The sequence below is a fragment of the Homarus americanus genome, unplaced genomic scaffold, assembly GCF_018991925.1.
Source record: "Homarus americanus isolate GMGI-L3 unplaced genomic scaffold, GMGI_Hamer_2.0 scaffold30108, whole genome shotgun sequence".
In the NCBI taxonomy this organism is placed as follows: Eukaryota; Metazoa; Arthropoda; class Malacostraca; order Decapoda; family Nephropidae; genus Homarus; species Homarus americanus.
In genome coordinates, this window is record NW_024748109.1 from 3,417,674 (window position 1) to 3,435,883 (window position 18,210).

Genomic DNA, 18,210 nt, shown 5'->3' on the forward strand with positions numbered 1-18,210 from the left:
GTGTGTGTGTGTGTGCGTGTATGTGCGCGCGTATGTGCGCGCGTATGTGCGCGTGTGTATGTATGTGTGTGTGCGCGTGTATGTATGTATGTATGTATGTATATGTGTGTGTGCGCGCGTGTATATATGTATGTATGTATGTATGTATGTATGTATGTGCAAATTTGGCTTCAGATCTGACGGAGTTTGTCATTGTAAGACTTGAAGTAACAGTGACGCCAATGGATTGACAGTGAATTGATGAAATGTGCAATAATATGTCCATTATTAAATATTGTGCATTGGGTTTAAGTAGAACTGAAATATAGTTTTTCTTAGATAGTAAAAAAAATTTCCTCAACATAGCCGCGAAAGCTATAAATTCTCACTAACGACGTGTTTTCAGATTAAATATACTAACTTGAAAGAAAAGGTTGGGTATGAGTCATGATACTGTCACGCACGACACACATTACAGCAGTCATTAGTGTCTGTGTAGGAGGATCAAGCCATAATTAATGCAGCCAGTGAGGTTCTTGAAGGCTAATATATTCTGACTTCGCTTGCAAAAATTTTATATTATATCTGCTGTGGTTTCTTAATTCATATCTACATCCTTGTACGTTTTTCTACGTGAAAAAAACAATTCTTCTCAAACTGGTGAACCGACGACGACTGTTTAAATGTTGACAGAAAAGGAATACCTCTCGCTGACGTATACAATAATCATGTCCACACACGCAAGGCAATATGAAAACAGTTTAATGACTGTGTGGGGGAGACGGGAAACTCCTGTTACATGACTGCCCAAATGCCCCCCCCACCCCCAAGAACCAATAGCCCAAACTTAATGGAGACAAGCCTCAGATTTCTATACAGTATACTGAAACTGTGGCGCCTTTGACCTGCAATCCCTTACATACTGCTTCAGGAGGTAAGTGTTCACTCCACCAACAGTAAGACACAGCTAATAAGTCATCGGAGAAACCAAAGAATACGCGCTTTGATAACCACAAGTTTTAAGACCTAGGGATACACGATAACATCAGAAATACATATAAGCATCCCAGATATTTACATAAAAAAAAATACCATATACGATGTGACACATTTTTCGTGTTTACAACACCTAAATACATCATAGCAACATCCACTGGCATATGACAAGTGAAGTTGCTGCAATTTATTGTATACGATCGTCGACCGTCCGCCTCTCTCGTGAATATTTTTAAACGAGACGAAAATGTAGTTTCTTTAATACCGTATTAACATATATAAGGAGTTATTACCGAGCCCTTATATGCATCATAATCTGGGACTTTGGTTGATAATATTGCCGTACATCTAACCATGAAAAAAAGGTGTAAATGAACAAGTTAGTAATCTATCTAGATATCTATTATTGTAATTTATTCCTTATTATAACACATTCTAAGTACAGGTAGTATTTTATGACTTTCCTTAATGCAGTCTACACATAAGGAAATGAGGTTGAAAACAATGTGCTACGTTATTCCAAGATGCTTCAACACGAACAGGAAGAAACTAAAGGTTTCTCAGTCAGTTAGGACTGGCGTTTTTACAGCTGCTAAAGCATCAATAAACTAAAAATCTTTGTTGGCGCATTCTAAGAATCAGAGTGACTTACGATACTTGTGAGAAAAAAAAATTATACGACCATTCCGTTCTTGCTCAAGTAAATAAGATTAATGGCATAAAAAGCAATCTAAAATGACGATTGTAACTTCTGCTGAAGTACTAAAGAACGATAATTATTTGTTAACACTAACAATGAAAAAATCGTCATAAAAAGGATAATTATTTATTGATGGGTAGTGACTAACCCCCCCCTCCTCCACGCTACTCCGCTCTCTTAGCCACCCCTTCAGCACTTTTAAGTCTCCGCCTCAGACGAACCCTCCCCCTCCATCTACTACGAGTGCTCTTATCCCTGGAGGCCGATACGGCCCTCGTGTTTCCCGTCTACATCTAGTCTTTCCTACTTACTCCCCTACTTGAAAATGCTTTCTAGAATATACATGACTCCTTTTTTCCCCGTACTGTTTCAACCTCAACGTTTCCCTAAGCAAAGTTTGCTTATCTTCTCCCAAATCCATCTCTACACTTTTCTGCCTCCTCATTTTACTTTAACCTGCTGCCTCTTGCCTCTCCCCTTATTACCCCCTGTACAACTTTGCACGTGTGGATGCTTATTTATATCTCGTTAAGAGAAATAACTAAAAATATCACTCATATAGAATAACAAAATAAATAAGACCATTCTTGGTCATTATTTCAGATATATTAAGTATATCAAAGATACATTCATACGTAAAATGCTTTTAGTGACAGTATAATCATTACAGTACATGTTGATGAGACAGGGGCCCAAGAACACCAGCCCCCGCTTAGGAATAAAGCTCCGCGACACAAAGGAAACATTCACACCTTGAATGGCGGTAGGGGAGCGTTCCTCGGCAACTTTCAAATAAAAAGTAAACTTTTCCAGTAAATTACACACATGTAATCATTGTCAGCATAAGCGTGAGAGTTAAGCAAACACGACATGACACGGGGACAACAAAGTGATATGATACAGCTGGTGTCCATGTCTGACGGCTGTTCATTACGGTGCACGGACAAAAACTCAAGAGGTTTAAGGTTGGGTTGGGTAGGGTAGGTTAGCTTGGATTGAGTAGGTTAGATAAGTAGGGTAGGTTGTGTAGGGTAAGCTACATTCTTTAAGTTCAGGGCTTGTCTTAATACCGCCAAAGGTCTTAACAAACCTTAAGAATTTTGGAAAGTCGGTATACTTCGTTGGCCAAAAGTATGTGGTATACAATATCGTGGTACAGTACAATGCTTAATATCACGCTTGACGTACAGTGCATACAGTGACTTAACAAAAATCAATATGTAAATGGTGAGTAAGCATGAGCAAAACGATGATGGCCATTATAAATTGCAGGTGAATCTAACATGCGTCCAGGAATTAGAACGTACTCATGACAAGGAGCAATTTAAGAGTTGAATGAGGGAAAATCTGCTACTAAGTACGGTTTGATGAACAGAAAAAAAAATTCAAACAACAAAATTCAATTCGAAAATTGTAGTGTTCAAGAGACGGGTAGGGAAGGGTGTGAGAAGTAAATTAAACATGGCGGCGGGGAGAGGGGTGGCATGGAGCTTAACGGTGTGAGGTGATCCGTGATGGCAGGCTCTTCAGTGTGGTCTTCCAGTGGCACTCCTGCTGGGGATACATGCTCACCTCCCTTACTTCCCCCACACACGCTACACCCTTTATTCCTATCATATCACTCACATCCTATATTCTCCTCCAACACTCACTACGACTTTTTTTTAACCTATTTACTACTTCTTCCATCTTACACCCACTTCATCCTATAACACTCCTCAAAACTATGATAAATACTACAACAATAAGAATCAGTGTAAGATCCAACTAATAAGCAGCATCATATAAATCTTCCTTCCACCTTCTGCCCCAAGAAGTACTTCTCTAATATAAAATATTGTTATGTACGGTATACAGCATAATGCAGTGGCCTGGACGGTTCCAGCAAACGGTTCGCATCAGGGAGCAAACATTTTCTTTCAATCTTAAATTTAACAATTTCTTGTCCATTTTTTCATCCTTAAAATAATTTTTCCCCTATATGTTGCAAGCATTTTGTTGTTGCATTGTCCAAAATATATAAAGTACTCTTGGGTTTGCATCTTCACTGCTATCAGGTTGACACCCCCCCAAAAAAGTATATATATATATATATATATATATATATATATATATATATATATATATATATATATATATATATATATATATATATATATATATATATATATATATAACGTAAAAATTCGTCGATTGGTAGAAAATTTTCCCCCATATCGTATCTGTCAAAACAACTCCACAGAGACCCCTCATCTTATGCAAGTGATATCAGTTTATATTACACGTCTGCAAATTAGGCAACAAATCGGTATCTTTTCAGTCGGGAGCTTAACTTCGGTAATGGCCACCAGTCTGGTGCAAAATAAAGGTAGCGGGTGGGTGACTTAACATCCCATCACTAATAAACCAACCCAGGTTCAGCTAAGCAAGATTCTCTGATGTTAACTTTACTCCCTAACTACTGCTACAAGAAAGAACCAAATTAAAATCTACTGGTATCTTTGTGCTTGTTATTTGGGGAATTATTTTGATGATTCAGCTAAAAGCAAGTCAGTCAGATAGGTTCTTACATCTCCAGTTATGAAAAACAATTCAAAATGCGAACCATGAAGAATTCGACTCCTGATTTGCTACAACATAGTCGTGTCCACAGGCAATACGCACTATCTTTACAGTAATATCATTTACTCCAGGGTCGCAAATATCACAAATTAAATTAATAGAGGTACAGACGGCCAACACCATCCTATATAAGCTCCTCGGTTAGAAGATAAAAAGGTAACCCATGACAAATATACTTCAAAATTAAAACGGCATAACCGCCATAAAATAAATTATACGAAAGAGTATAGCAGTGGAAAGAGGCTCATTTATGTGACATTAGCGGGTGTTCAGTCAATGACGATTAATGACGAGGGGGGTGGTGAATAAAGGGTGATGGCTGTTAGCATGGGTCGAGGGAGAGAGGTGGTTAATAAGGGATGGTAGTTGTTATCAGGTGTCGTGGAGGAGGAGGAGGTTGAGAGAGGTCTACGGCAACAGTCATCAAGATATAAAGTAATGTGTAACAGGCAGCCACATATAAATAATATCAATAACCTTTGTAGATAAAAGGAGGTTGTGGAAAGACAAGGGAAATCATTATGTAGCACAGATATTAAGAGTACTGTACCATTACTAGGGGAAAATAAAATTACGAAAGTAGCAGTAGTTGTTGCTAATGGGAAAATGTGAGACGCATAAAAAGATAAAGAACTTTAAATGAAGAAAAGGAAAGGACAAAAATAAGAACCAAAAGAAATACATGAAAGAAAAGACCAAGAAGACGAGGCCAAGAAAAAAAAAGCGGATCATGATGACCGGTGATGATGTTCTTGGTGACGGTGGTCTCGTGAGCGTTGCTACCACTGCATACCTCAGCTGGACGTCGCTCGCACTACAACACTTGCTCCACATTATTACCCCAACAGCTGGACAAGGCACACCAACACGAGGCCACAATTACTTAAAGTGTCCAAGGAACCTCTCTGCCTCTCTTAACACAACCACTACCTACCACTCACCAATAGCAAGACCAAGCCAGAACCGCCCATTACTAAAAGGTACTGTTGCTTGTCCCGGGTGTAAATTTTACGAACACGCAATCTTTTCTAGCACCAGGCATCCGTCGAAAGCGGCATCCAGTTCTCAAACACCAGTAATATCAGGCACTGCTCTTTCCTGATACACAATCATCATTATTTTCACTGTGAGCCTCCAACAACTTAAATTTCACATCTTAACACCGTCATCACATTAACTAACACCCCAAGTCACTATCACATACCCCCTTAAATCGCCATCATTACACGTCGTCATTGCCACAGTTACCACTCCCTCGTCACCACCAGCAGTCACAGTCCCTCGTGTCACCATCCCCAGCCAGTGTCCCTCGTGTCACCATCCCCAGTCAGTCCTTCGTGTCACCATCCCCAGTCAGTGTCCCTCGTCCCACAATCCTGCCAGTGTCCCTCGTGTCACCATCCCCAGTCAGTGTCCCTCGTGTCACCATCCCCAGTTAGTGTACCTCGTGTCACCATCCCCAGTCAGTGTCCCTCGTGTCACCATCCTTAGTGTCCCTCGTCTCACCACCCCGGTGTCCTTCATGTCACCATTACCACCATAAAAGTCGATGGACATTCACCATCACCACCAATATCACCTTCCAACACCATTAACACTGTGACTGGACACTTGTCACAACACCCCCCCACCCACACCACACAACGACAATCACAGGAGTTCAGTAATGAATGCGTCCTTGACCTTTTGAAGGGAGGCAATAACAAGAGTGGGACGCTACAACCCCCTCCCCCATCGCCCCAAGCAACCAACGCCACTTCTACCCTCAATATGACCTAATGCCTCCTGGCTAGTGACGCTCACCAGGTTACCTCACGCCACGATCACCATTTGTAAATAACAAACACTGTCTCTAACACTCTACAGATAACAAACACTGTCTCTAACATTCTACAGATAACAAACACTGTCTCCAACACTCTACAGATAACAAACACTGTCTCTAATACTCTCCAGATAACAAACACTGTCTCTAACACTCTACAGATAACAAACACTGTCTCTAATACTCTACAGATAACAAACACTGTCTCTAATACTCTACAGATAACAAACACTGTCTCTAATACTCTCCAGATAACAAACACTGTCTCTAACACTCTACAGATAACAAACACTGTCTCTAATACTCTCCAGATAACAAACACTGTCTCTAACACTCTACAGATAACAAACACTGTCTCTAATACTCTCCAGATAACAAACACAGTCTCTAACACTCTACAGATAACAAACACTGTCTCTAACACTCCACAGATAACAAACACAGTCTCTAACACTCTACAGATAACAAACACTGTCTCTAATACTCTCCAGATAACAAACACTGTCTCTAACACTCTACAGATAACAAACACTGTCTCTAATACTCTACAGATAACAAACACTGTCTCTAATACTCTACAGATAACAAACACTGTCTCTAACACTCCACAGATAACAAACACAGTCTCTAACACTCTACAGATAACAAACACTGTCTCTAATACTCTCCAGATAACAAACACTGTCTCTAACACTCTACAGATAACAAACACTGTCTCTAATACTCTACAGATAACAAACACTGTCTCTAATACTCTACAGATAACAAACACTCTCACTCTCCAGATAACAAACACTGTCTCTAACACTCTACAGATAACAAACACTGTCTCTAATACTCTCCAGATAACAAACACTGTCTCTAACACTCTACAGATAACAAACACTGTCTCTAACACTCTACAGATAACAAACACAGTCTCTAACACTCTACAGATAACAAACACTGTCTCTAACACTCTACAGATAACAAACACTGTCTCTAACACTCTACAGATAACAAACACTGTCTCCAACACTCTCCAGATAACAAACACTGTCTCTAACACTCTCCAGATAACAAACACTGTCTCTAATACTCTACAGATAACAAACACTGTCTCTAACACTCTCCAGATAACAAACAGTCTCTAATACTCTACAGATAACAAACACTGTCTCTAACACTCTACAGATAACAAACAGTCTCTAACACTCTACAGATAACAAACACTGTCTCTAACACTCTCCAGATAACAAACACTGTCTCTAATACTCTACAGATAACAAACACTGTCTCTAACACTCTACAGATAACAAACAGTCTCTAACACTCTACAGATAACAAACAGTCTCTAACACTCTACAGATAACAAACACAGTCTCTAACACTCTACAGATAACAAACACTGTCTCTAACACTCTACAGATAACAAACAGTCTCTAACACTCTACAGATAACAAACACTGTCTCTAACACTCTACAGATAACAAACGCTGTCTCTAACACTCTACAGATAACAAACACTGTCTCTAACACTCTACAGATAACAAACACTGTCTCTAACACTCTACAGATAACAAACACTGTCTCTAATACTCTCCACAGTAGAAATATTGTAAGCAACACACCCCGGGGGCCTACATGCCACACGTCACCATTAACAATTTACATTAATCCACTAGCATTTATTAGCATCTGTGTACATGTAGAGGACTGGCGACGAAAATTATAAAGTAAAAATATGGATCAGAATGATATATAAAATCATACGGGAAAAGGGAAACGAGAGAGAGAGAGACATGGGCATGCATGTGTGGCGTGTGATTGGTGTTTATGATAATGTATTGGGTGCATGTATGGTATTGTGGAGTTTGCGTGTACGGCGCGTTTTATGTGCGTGTGGTGTGTTGTAGTGCGGGCATGGGGTACAGTTGGTGTGTGTGTGTGTGTAACGTTACCTGTGTGCAGTGTATGTGCAAATTAACGAAATGTGGTGTAATGTGGTGCATGTGTAATGTGATGCATGTGTAATGTGAGGTGAGGTACGGTGATGTGACACGTTGTGGTGAGGAATACCAAGTGATGCGTGGAGTATGGTGTAACATGTGACTATTTTTTTTAGAATGTGATGTGTGGTGTGATTGTGTAACGTGACGCGTGACTAAGATAGTGAGGTGAATTGCTATGTCTGAGTTCTGTGGTATGATGTGTGATGTGTATTTAATAAGATGTTAAATGGTGTGGCGTGTATGTGATACTTGTGGATAGTGTAAATGGATGTGTGTGGTGTGTGGGTGGTGGCATGTGTGTGGTGTGTGGGTGGTGGCATGTGTGTGGTGTGTGGGTGGTGGCATGTTTGGTGTGTGGGTGGTGGCATGTGTGTGGTGTAAGGGTGGTGGCATGTGTGTGGTGTAGGGGGGCATGTGCGTGGTGTAGGGGGGCATGTGCGTGGTGTAGGGGTGTGGCATGTGCGTGCGTGGTGGTGGCATGTGTGGTGTGGGGTGGTGGCATGTGTGGTGTAGGGGTGGTGCCATGTGTGTGGTGTGGCATGTGCGTGGTGTGGGGGGCATGTGCGTGGTGTAGGTGGTGCGTGGTGGTGTGGTGTGTGTGGTGTGGGGTGGTGGCATGTGTGGTGTAGGGGTGGTGGCGTGTGTGTGTGTAGGGGCATGTGCGTGGTGTGGGGTGGTGGCATGTATGTGGTGTAGGGGTGGTGGCATGTGTGTGGTGTAGGGGTGGTGGCGTGTGTGTGTGTGTAGGGGGCATGTGCGTGGTGTAGGGGTGGTGGTATGTGCGTGGTGTAGGGGTAATGGCATGTGCGTGGTGTAAGGGTGGTGTCATGAGTGGTGTGTGGGCGATGTGGTGTGTGTGTGTGGGAGGGGGGATATGATGGTGAACCTCACCACCTACAACCTGGTCTCTGAGGCGTATAAACGATCCTGCTCCTTCTCACCCCCCATGGCTTCCTGACCTTCACACTTTAATGTTAACACAAACATACTTGTAAATATGAATGACTGATTTTTACATTTTAAAAAACAACAAAAATAACAGTCGTATAATTTCGTATGTGTATTAGAAACATGTCTCCGCTTACGGAGCAAGTGTGACAAAGCTATGATGATTCACAAGTAAACTGTCATGGTAGACGACACCTAACAAGTCGATACATATCCTTAGAAGTCAATACAGAAGAGAATGAGTAGAATGAAGACTAGCGGCATATATAGTGTGATGAGCGGCAGTGGGGTAGAGAAGGGTGTGTTGTGCTCCTGCCCCACCACCAGGTAGGTGTTGTGTCCCGCTGCCACACCTTGGTGACGACCCCCCTCCCCCCACCCTCCCTATGCACTGTATCAAGGTACTGCCCGCCTCCGTCACGGACTACCGTCAAACGCGAGCGAGGAGATAGCACTGTGCGGCGCTCACCGGCGGAAGAGGGGCACTGGCACCCAGCGGTGAAGGAGGTCCAGGCGGCACTAGAGACAGGCTGCTGCTGCCACCACCAACACCAGCGACCACTGCTCCGGCGCGCGCGCAAATCTCACTCCCCTTCCACAAAGTCACCACAATTACGCCACCACCAACTTCAAATCACATACTCCATAAAGTACCATGTCCATTCACCATACCTTACTACTACTTTCCCTTTTCAACCATCTTTCAACTTTCATAACAGGTACTTACCCTATGAAGACACCACACTTTTAGCACGAGAATTCGTTACCAACCTGTTAGAGATAAAGGAAATATTTAATATTAATAATCATAAAAATTTTAGCTGGGAATAATACATGCAACTTGATATATACAGTACACTAAATTAAACATTTAATATACACCAACACATACACAACATCAAGTACAAATAATAATTATGTACAACACGAAAAACGGTAATTATACCAAATTCACTGCAGCATAGAACTGATATAGTATACTGTTTGCCCGCAACAATACTCTTGCAAAACAGATGAAAATAGGGACATTATCAGGTCTGAATACAAGGTCAAATTAAAGCCTGCTGCGACCTTGCTCTTGTGAATGTTTAAATATATCCACACAACAAGACGCCGAATTATATATATATATATATATATATATATATATATATATATATATATATATATATATATATATATATATATATATATATATATATATATATATATATAATATTTTTTTGGGGGGGAGGGGATGTGGAAATGGGGAGAAAATGCCATCACAGACCTTTAACCTCAACAGGTAAATGTCAAACTAAAGAGACTCGTCTCAATAAGATTTTCTTCAAAAATGTCAAGGACACACTCATGTGTACATTCCCCCTCCCCCGTTAACCTCGTGGTTATGACAGTATTGTACAGTACTGTAAATGCATCAAGGTACAGTACCTTGAAAATAAAATAATATTTTACGCATCGTGCTTAAGATGATAAAATTAGTAGTCCTCACCCTTTAACCTTCAACCAAGTTAATTTCTGACTGTCCTAGTTGAAGGTCCCACAGAACCCACTTTCGAAGCTAACCAGTATTATCTACTGTATATATCATATTAAAATTTGCAGATAAGTAATAAGGAAAGTAACATGCCAGCTACTTAAATGAGCAACGACGGACCGTCTTAACAGTTAAATAAATTAATCTCCGGGTCAGCAGTTAACTAGATATGCAGCTCACCATCACACCAGCTAGAGATGCAGCTCACCACCACAGGAACTAAAGATGCAACTCACCACCACACCAGTTTTAGAGATATAGCTCAACACCACTACATCAGCTAGAGATGCAGCTAACCACCACAGCAACTGGAGATGCAGCTCGCAACCACACGAGCTAGAGACGCAGCTCACCACCACCACCACACCAGCTAGAGATGTAACTCGACACCACCACATCAGCTAGAGATGCAGCTCACCACCACCACACCAGCTAGAGATGCAGCTCACCACACCAGCTAGAGATGCAGCTCACCACACCAGCTAGAGATGCAGCTCACTTCCACAACAGCTAGAGATGTAACTGAACACCACCACATCAGCTAGAGATGCAGCTCACCACCACCACACCAGCTAGAGATGCAGCTCACCACCACCACACCAGCTAGAGATGCAGCTCACCTCCACAACACCAGCTAGAGATGCAGCTCACCATCACTCCAGCTAGAGCTGTTCATGAACCATGCATCGCTTAAGTACACCTCACTTACCACCAATATATTTTTTTGCCGGTGGTGTGAGGCCTTTGACACGACCCCACTACCTACAGTAATGCCAGGTCATTATTACTAGCCGTAGGAGTTTGTGTGCACATGTTTGCGGCGGATATGAAAATCATATTACTGTAGTTTCAACATTAGCAGCTTAATATAACAAACTATTTAAGTTTTATTTTTTTCTGGAAAACATTAATAATAAAATACTTCGACCCTCGACAGCGATTCTCGTCTGTGTGTGTGATGATAATAATAATAATAATAATAATAATAATAATTATTATTATTATTATTCCTGGTTATTGAAAGAACATGGCAGCCGGAAGGCTGAAAATATAGTTGCATAATTGGGGAATGGGTCACTTGATTTACAAATAAAGTACAAGTAACATATGATACAAATATGATATATAATGACTAGGTGGGGTCATACTACAGCGCATTTCAACATAGTGACAGTGTAAAATGGCAAGATTGACTGGGAGTGAATACACTGGTTGATTACAAGTTATTGATAATTTTTACAATGGTTGGGACTGGGCTGTTCTTTTGAAATCAGTTCGTGCTCGTATGGGCAGGATGCGGTTGTGGTGTCAAACAGCAATTCTCGAACGAGGGATCTCGGGTGGTAGTAGGAGCCGGTGTCGAGGATGATGCAGAAGCTTCTCACCAAATTTGCAGATGAGGTCGTGGTGATGGTCAGAGAGAGCCGAGAGGGTCAGTGTGTGTGTGGTGACATTTCACTTGCAGCTAGTTACATAACCTTAGGACCACAATATACAAGGTATATGCAAAATGACTCTCATGCCCGTGGTCTCGGGCTTGACGTAGTTCCATCTTCGCTCATACTAGTTCCCTCCATTCAGGCGGCTGCCCTGTCAGTTCCACCCATTGTCTTGGGTTCCCACCTCCACATTTCTCTACATCCTCAACTCCATCTCTTCCACGCCTGCGCTTGACGCCGTCATTCCTCTTCTCCTTCCATAACTTTTCTTTTCTTACATGTGATGACCTTCGGGTCTTTGTGAATACATGTACTCTGATAGTAACTCATACCGGTGAGTTACCTAATTTAAAAACCACTGCATTAGATAAGTAACACGTGCGTAGTGTAGCTAACGTAGCCTTTGGTATGACACGGCCTGTTTGGTAAAATTCTTCCACAAATTTCTGCTCTATTCACAAAGTTAATGATACAAGTCTTGTTTTGCGTCATTTGGATTTATATGCACTTTATTTTTTCAGTAGCTAAACTTCTACATTCATATACCTAATTACAATTTCTTGTAACCAGTTAAATTGTACATGTTCTCATCTCCATATACTTCTGTTGGGACATACGCAGCTGAATGTTTTAACCATAATCAGTTCACACTTAACTAAACCAATCTCTCGTTCAGTGATTGGAACATTCCTAATCAGGCTAATCCCCGTAAAAAAATATATAATATTTTTAGTAATATACAAAATCCAACTCCAGGTCACTTTATTTCCATGAATATTTATACGTCTCTTTTGTACTTTACTATCATCTTCAATCACATTTCTTGCACACCCAGCACGATAAGCTGTTAATTTCAGGAACCAGTTTTTTAAAGGGAGTGTCCAAGTTATTTGTCCACTTCGTACCAGGTAGTCAACTTCTCATTCCGGGGCTTATTGTCTTGCTATAATAGTAGAGATAAGTTTATTTCTCTAGAAACCGGGCCGCCATTTGCAATGACATCACCAGTTTCCCAGCAGACGACGTTCTCCAACAAACTCACCGCTGCAGTCGGGTAGTACAAAGGCCCCAAATGCCACGTTCAGGTAAGTTTTTAAGTGTTTTTTTTTTTAAGTCATGGACATTTCGTAAGTGAAGACATCAGCCGTGAAGAGCAGCGTATGGACATAAAACACTCCCATGTGCACACAACTCAGCTGTCAGGGAAGACTTTTTTTTTCAGTGCATTAACAAAGTATATCAGTACTAGATGGAGATACGAATCAATTTAGAAGTAATGACATTTTCTGGACTTCGTTTTGAGAATACATTGGGATATATCACCATTTATATTAATTAATGGGTAAATTTTTACTTTAACTACCGTAAGTATTTGGATGTTTACAGTAGATTCGAGATAGGCTATATTGGGTAAATTTTAAGTTTTGGCCATCCCTGTACATAGACATGCAGACTGTGTTTTTTCCTGATGGTTTGCGATGTGTTATGAACGATTTTGACCTTCATTTCTATCGGAAATCACTAGTTTTGAGTTACCCCCTCTTATAACTCCTCATACCCTAACCTAACCTATGACCTGTATTTTTTTATGCGATCGAAAAATGTTTTGTAACAGAAATCCCGTAGAGATAATGTGTCTTATTGTTTAAAGTACTTTGGAATGTTTTAAGTACAAACTTGTAGTATGGGCAGCTAATATCCATTGAATTAGATAATGTGCTTAGTAATATTTATATATTCGATACAGCATTACTGTGTTGCACAGTAAAGCACAATTAATTATATAATATTTATTTACAGAGCCGATCAGCCGAGAAGGTTGGACACCTACTTCCAGGATTCATCAAGGCAAATGAAAGAAATTTACCCAAAGTAGATGTCATTATGATTGTAGAGTATTATCAAGAACTCCGCCATCCAGCTATGAAGAACGTTAACTTACATCTGTCATCTGATCATCTCTAGCCCATCCCCTGGCCATGGTCGTCCCTAGTCCTTCCACAACATTAAATATAGACATCAATGACGAAAACTTACATGTTGGAGTTTTCGGTCTTTTGCGTCATTTTGGCACCCAGCAAGTAAATACACACGATGATACTTGAGCAGTTATTTATTTTAACCTAAAAGTAAGGTATGCCTGTGTATATCAACATTGTATATGGCCACAAGTCCTGTATTTCTGCTGGTAACAACACAGACACCACAGCTGGCAGCCTGGAGGCTCCTGCTCGGCGGCTCTAGCCAACCTGTGACGTCACAACCAATCAGCTTTTCACAGTCACGTGACTTTTTAGCAACGGTAACCCTTATTTTTTTACACTTTTCGGCCCAATTTATTTTAAAATATCATTACCATGGTGAATTTAGGCGTTTTCTTTACCCATTGACTTGCCATCTTACGAAAAAATTCCGACCGATAACTCGTACATTATTTACGAGAAAGGAGTGACCGCCCTGTGCTCAACCCTCCCCAATTTATGCAGGTTTAGAACCGGCGTGAAAATTTACATAGTCTAATTTTTACCAAGCTTTATTAGTACCCCATAACACAAAAGACAAAATAATTAAAAAGAATCAACTAAAAAGAAACCGTCCCATCCATTCGTGACGAAAAAACACAAGCAAGGATGATCATGCAATGGCCATCATCAGCGAAAATGACGAGTGGTTGGCGTGCAGTCGAGAGTGCAGTGAGAGTATGGGGAGTAGGAAGGCTGAAGCAGAGGGAAAATATATTCCCTAAATCTTTCAGCCAGGAGAGGTATTCATATAAATGAATAACAGCAAAAAATATGATCCTGTTTCAACTCAACTGTTACACTGAAACAAAAATATAAACACTGCAAACATTCCGGCACTGTAACAACTGGGAACGACACTGAAGCTATACAAGTTCCCTTATGTGTAATAATACCTTGAAGTTGATCCACCTTAAATCTCGCTCCAATTAAGGAACCAATCAAGAAAATGGAACGAGTGATCACCAGTAGGGACAGCAGCAGTGGCGGTGGCGACGTTGTTGCCCGCACATGATTGGTTGCCGCGTAATTAAACTATGACGTCTCTGGCTGGGCCCAAATATTGGACAGTCTTGATTGGGTAACCTTTCAAACACAACGTGAACAAGACGATGACTGACAGGTGCACCTACACCAAACTTTACTAAACGAGCATTTATATTTTCTCTCTTGATTACATGTGTCCTTCAAGACCTATAGGTCACATAACTGAAATGAAAACAAACGACACAGGAACAAAGGCTGAAGTATGTGACCATGATGATGGAAAAAAAAAGCGCCAGGCAAGGCAATACGGCACACACGATAAAACTCATATTCTTCTGTACATTTATAACACATCAAATATGCACAAAAGAAAATTACAGAACGTTATGTTCAATGAGCAACAAATATGTCAAGTTTCACGAAAATTATCTTCTTTTTTAACAAACTGTAGACCTGACTGCGTGAGGGACAGACAGACTCGACAGGGCAATCCAGTATGCCCTCCCCTAAACATCGGTTGTCAGTCATAACAACTTATAGTACTGCCTAGTAAATTTACCTGTAAGATTAACAATGTTAGACAAAGTTAGTGTGGATAAAGTGTTACATTATCACATAAACAAGTACCGCCATTTGTCTTTTACTTGCGAAAAAAATGAAAAATAAATAAATAAAAAATTTCTAACACGTACAGTCGGGGACAAATTCTGGAACAGCTGGGAACGACAAATTTCAGGGGAGCACTATGACCGTGTTAGTTAATCCGTACATAAACCCTGCACTGTGATATTTTTATAATAAATATAAAACGGTGCTACGTGTTTACTTTGAACATTAACACTGAGATAAACACAAACGTATATCATTCGCTACTCCTAATGTATCTAACAGGAAGCAATGACAACACTCAACAGAACCAGTGATGCCCCAGTGCAGTGTGACCAGTCTTCACTCTAGTTCCAAGTGTGAGAGTGGTGAAGATTACATACGCATAGAATTCTGCACCACAATGTCACATTAAAGTATCCCCAGGTGGATAACCAATTATCCATGACCAGAACATACATTAAAAATGGGAGTGCACCCAACTTAGGAAAATTATCTTAATACACTTTCCATGCAAAAGGTTTATTATTTATATAATTTAAAAAATAATAACTAGAATAATTGGTGAGTTATCTGAAGATCAGAATTAATTTAGAAGGGGGAGTAACTAGCGAAGGTAACTTTGGTACGAGAATTTTAAGTTAAGAGGGCTTTCCAGGTTCATGAAAATCGTTTATCTGGTGTAGATATTAGAATTCTAAATTATCTTTACTATCATGAGTTGTAAGAAGAGTTGAAGAAATAAAAGCTGATGGTTAATTAATATCAAATATTCAGTATGTAGACAATATTACTACTCTGCTGATATTGAAGAGGCGTTACAAAAACAGGGTCTAGAAGCAAATGATAAAAGACAAGTAATGGCTGTTTCCAACAAAAAATTAATAAAAATAAAATATAACCCCATAAAAACAAATTATGGTAGGCAACATGAAACGTTTTCAGTTGGAAAAATTCTGTGTATTTGGCGAGCAACATTATGCCGTAATGGTAGATGAAAGAGAAATGGGTCAAACAAAATCAGCAAGAAATACAAAGAGATCTGTTACAAAGAAACTTTAATGCAAACTTAAGATAAAGGTTGCTGAAATGCAACATATCGCCCGTAGTCTTGAATGGGTCAGAAGCGTAGACTCCAGTGGACAAATCAAGAGGACTGAAATATGGGACTACGGGAAAATGCTAAAAATCAGTAAGAGAAAAACAAATTAAAAACCAGATAAGTGCCGAAACTATAGACAAAAGGAAAACGAGACACCCTGGTCATGTAATTAAGGATAAGGGGATAATGGTAAAGATATTAATGGGTAAAACTGAGGGTAGGATGGCCAAAGGAAACATGCAAGACGCAAGAGAATTAGTAAAAAGACGCCTCAAAACGTATGTAGAGGAAAGCCATGGTCGCCAACCCTTACCCTTGAAGTAGGCACCTTAATTCGTTAAGTTTGAATATTTCTACATTCTTTTGAGACAAACAACATTCCTTAAATTTTAGAGGTTTCGATCCAAGTAGCAGTAAACCAATGTCAAAGATGAAGGTGCTGCTTCAGACCATAAAACCCCTTAAGTTACATATTAACAGTAAATAAACACGAAAATAATAAAGTCTGCTCAGAGAAAAAGAAAAGATGGGTACAGAATAAGTAAAACAAAAGAAGTAAAATGAGGAGCGTGTCCTTGGGTGTTCCATTCCGTAAGAGCTGTTGTTGGAAGCTTTTTGTTAATATTTGTTTTTCACGGACCATAACCCCAATAACCATTACGGTTCCCACGTAATCGCTATTTAATTACGCTACTCATAATACCTCATTTGGCGGAGAGCACGTACACGGCATCATACACATCATGGCGGGATACAAGTTTTTTTCTTTTTCGGTGGTGAGCCCCAACATAGCCTTCCTAGCTTAACCATTAAGATTGTACACCAGATCTACAGTTCCAATCCCCATCGGTAGGCTACGCTGAAGCCTATTAGGAATGAAGCCAATTTGATCACCTATTTTAAAAAAAAAATTCTTATTATAAATATTTCAAAATAATAAATTAAATTTAAAATAACAAATGTATTTGTCAAATGCACGTATGCATTTTAGTGATGAATTAAATTGTATGTGCCGGAGAATTTTTTGGTTGAGTACCTGTATGTTTATCTATTGGGATGCGGACGCCTTTTATAACACATGTACTGTAGTACCACGGCCGGTCACTGAATGGGGACCTCCCAGTCGATCGAGCTATAGAATAAGTACTTAAGAGCGCAGTGCTTGTCATGCTGTCTCTTGTGCACCCTTAGCCTTCAGTGTGCTCTACTATCCACACCGCTCCTAATGGGTCGTCAACCCTAAAGTACCCACTTTCATGTTTGTTAACTATCTTCCGTTCAAACGGTTCCTAGTGTCTTTCTTTTAAGTTTTCAGGAAGCATCTTCCGCGGTCATAGCTGGACACCTCATGCCCTATGTCGTGACAGGTGGAAGGTCAAGGTCAAACAATATGCCTAAGCCCAAACAAAAGTTAAAATCACATTTCAACCATAAATTAACAAGATATCGTAGTTTAA

At 40.2% G+C, this 18,210-nt stretch overlaps 2 protein-coding genes across 5 annotated transcripts in view; both read right to left on the reverse strand.

Annotated features, from left to right (window-relative positions):
- Positions 1 to 9,647, reverse strand: part of LOC121880030 (serine/threonine-protein kinase PLK1-like) — a 68,707-nt gene extending 59,060 nt beyond the window's left edge. The window contains exon 1 of one of the 4 annotated variants that reach the window (XM_042387008.1): positions 9,531 to 9,647. The gene's annotated coding sequence lies outside the window, so the exon portion shown is untranslated. Of the gene's footprint in view, positions 1 to 9,489 lie in introns of all 4 variants that reach the window. The other 3 variants (XM_042387009.1, XM_042387007.1, XM_042387010.1) reach the window with 3 other exon arrangements.
- Positions 1 to 18,210, reverse strand: part of LOC121880090 (serine/threonine-protein kinase PLK1-like) — a 97,382-nt gene that overhangs the window by 8,602 nt on the left and 70,570 nt on the right. The gene's annotated exons all lie outside the window — the stretch shown is intronic.